Raw genomic sequence first — 3,215 nt, forward strand, 5'->3', positions numbered from 1 at the left:
ATTTCAGCTTCAAAAAAGTCAAAGATTTTCTTGAAAAGATTTCTGCTTCAAAAAAGTTGAAAATTTTCATGACAGGATTTTGGCTTTAAAAAAGTTGAAAATTTTCATGAAAAGATTTCGGCTTCAAAAAGGTTGAAAACTTTCATGAACTATTTCGACTTCAAAAAAGTCGAAGATTTTCATGAAAAGATTTCTGCTTCAAAAAAGTTGAAAATTTTCATTAAAAGATTTCGGCTTCAAAAAATTCCAAAACTTTCATGAAGTATTTCGGCTTCAAAAAAGTTGAAAATTTTCATGAAAAGATTTCGGCTTCAAAAAAGTTGAAAATGTTCATGAAAAGATTTCGGCTTCAAAAAAGTCGAAGATTTTCATGAAAAGATTTCTGCTTCAAAAAAGTTGAACATTTTCATGAAAAGATTTCGGCTTCAAAAAAGTTTAAAATGTTCATGAAAAGATTTCGGCTCCAAAAAGTTGAAAATTTTCATGAAAAGATTTCGGCTTCAAATAAGTTGAAAATTTTCATGAAAAGATTTCGGCTTCAAAAAAGTATAAAATTTTCATCAAGTATTTCGGCTTCAAAAAAGTCAAAGTATTTCATGAAAAGATTTCTGCTTCAAAAAAGTTGAAAATTTTCATGAAAAGATTTCGGCTTCAAAAAAGTTGAAAATTTACATGAAAAGATTTCGGCTTCAAAAAAGTTGAAAATTTTCATGAAAAGATTTCAGCTTCAAAAAAGTTGAAAATTTTCATGACAGCATTATGGCTTTAAAAAAGGTAAGAATTTTCATCAAGTATTTCGGCTTCAAAAAAGTCGAAGTATTTCATGAAAAGATTTCTGCTTCAAAAAAGTTGAAAATTTTCATTAAAAGATTTCGGCTTCAAAAAATTTAAAAACTTTCATGAAGTATTTCGGCTTCAAAAAAGTTGAAAATTTTCATGAAAAGATTTCGGCTTCAAAAAGGTTGAAAACTTTCATGAACTATTTCGACTTCAAAAAAGTCGAAGATTTTCATGAAAAGATTTCTGCTTCAAAAAAGTTGAAAATTTTCATTAAAAGATTTCGGCTTTCAAAAAATTCCAAAACTTTCATGAAGTATTTCGGCTTCAAAAAAGTTGAAAATTTTCATGAAAAGATTTCGGCTTCAAAAAAGTTGAAAATTTTCATGAAGTATTTCGGCTGCAAAAAAGTTGAAGATTTTCATGAAAAGATTTCTGCTTCAAAAAAGTTGAACATTTTCATGAAAAGATTTCGGCTTCAAAAAAGTTTAAAATGTTCATGAAAAGATTTCGGCTTCAAAAAAGTTGAAAACTTTCATGAAGTATTTCGGCATCAAAAATGTTGAAAATTTTCATGAAAAGATTTCTATTTCAAAAAAGTTGAAAATTTTCATGAAAAGATTTCGGCTTCAAAAAAGTTGAAAATTTTCATGAAAAGATTTCAGCTTCAAAAAAGTCAAAGATTTTCTTGAAAAGATTTCTGCTTCAAAAAAGTTGAAAATTTTCATGACAGGATTTTGGCTTTAAAAAAGGTAAAAATTTTCATGACAAGATTTCGGCTCCAAAAAGTTGAAAATTTACATGAAAAGATTTCGGCTTCAAAAAAGTTGAAAATTTTCATGAAAAGATTTCGGCTTCAAAAAAGTTGAAAATTTTCATCAAGTATTTCGGCTTCAAAAAAGTCAAAGTATTTCATGAAAAGATTTCTGCTTCAAAAAAGTTGAAAATTTTCATGAAAAGATTTCGGCTTCAAAAAAGTTGAAAATTTACATGAAAAGATTTCGGCTTCAAAAAAGTTGAAAATTTTCATGAAAAGATTTCAGCTTCAAAAAAGTTGAAAATTTTCATGACAGCATTATGGCTTTAAAAAAGGTAAGAATTTTCATCAAGTATTTCGGCTTCAAAAAAGTCAAAGTATTTCATGAAAAGATTTCTGCTTCAAAAAAGTTGAAAATTTTCATGAAAACATTTTGGCTTTAAAAAAGTTGAAAATTTTCATGAACTATTTCGGCATCAAAAAAGTCTAAAACTTTCATGAAGTATTTCTGCTTTAAAAATGTCAAAGTGACCCGGTTGAGTTTTTATTTTCTACATCTTTGCAATAAATTAATCTCTTCATTCAGTATTCAAGGTATTCCTCAATTAACTTGTTTTTGATCATCATACATCCTTATTTTATTTTTTCCTTTCTTACTTTTTGAATAAAAAACATTTTTGTATCATTACCCTTCTAATGCACAACATGGGTCAAAAATGAATCCACTTTCTATGTTATTTCATGTATGGCTGAGTGTTTCTATGATATATCTTTGAAATAAATACATTTTATCATTTTCTTTTCCAAGTATGCAGTAAATATCTTGTTTTTGTTAAGCACAAATCATCATTTGTATTTTTCCTTTCTTACTTTATGAACGAGCACAGCTTTTGTATTTCTACATCAAGTCAGAAACGACCCCAGAAACGACCCACATGCATTTACTATAGCATTTGCTGTGAAACGTGGTTGTTTCAGACATTTCACAGCTCAGCACAGCTCCCTTGGAACATCTAATACATGTAAGTATTGTTTTTAAATTGTTCTAACATCACTTTAGAAAATATTTGATGACAATTGTGAAAGATAACTGTACATAACATTTGATTAGGTTTAGGTTACCTTGAGAGTGAGTACATTACTTGTCAGAAAGTTACAAGTAATTACTATTAGCTAGCTAGCTGTTGACACTTCTATTTTAGTTAGCTAATTCTATTGTAGTTAGCTAACTATTATGTAGATTGCTAGGCTACTTAGCAAAGTACTTAGCTAAGCTACTTAGCCAAGTCACCAAAATAAAACTCTATGTATGTGTATGTATATTGATGTGCATCTGAAAATTTTATTGTGCTTTTGATTTTCTTTATCCAGAGTATGGCTGGTCCCAGATTTACTACTGAGATGGTTGTAGCGATGCTGCAGGAAGAACCAGATGAGGAGGCAATTTGTCTTGATTCAGAGTCTGAAATTTCTGATGATGATGACCCAGAATATTTGCCAGAGGGTCAAGCTGGAGTTGTGGGTGTGTCTGGGAATCCATGAAGAAGACTCCTCTGATGATACAGAAGACTCATCTGATGAGTCCTCTGAAGAGGAAACTCAGACCCAGTCCAATAGATTGAGTAAAAACGGATCTTACTGGAATGAGAATCCCCCCATTCATGGCAGAACAAGAAGCCAT

This window comes from Labrus bergylta, unplaced genomic scaffold, assembly GCF_963930695.1.
Source record: "Labrus bergylta unplaced genomic scaffold, fLabBer1.1 SCAFFOLD_37, whole genome shotgun sequence".
Classification (NCBI taxonomy): domain Eukaryota; kingdom Metazoa; phylum Chordata; class Actinopteri; order Labriformes; family Labridae; genus Labrus; species Labrus bergylta.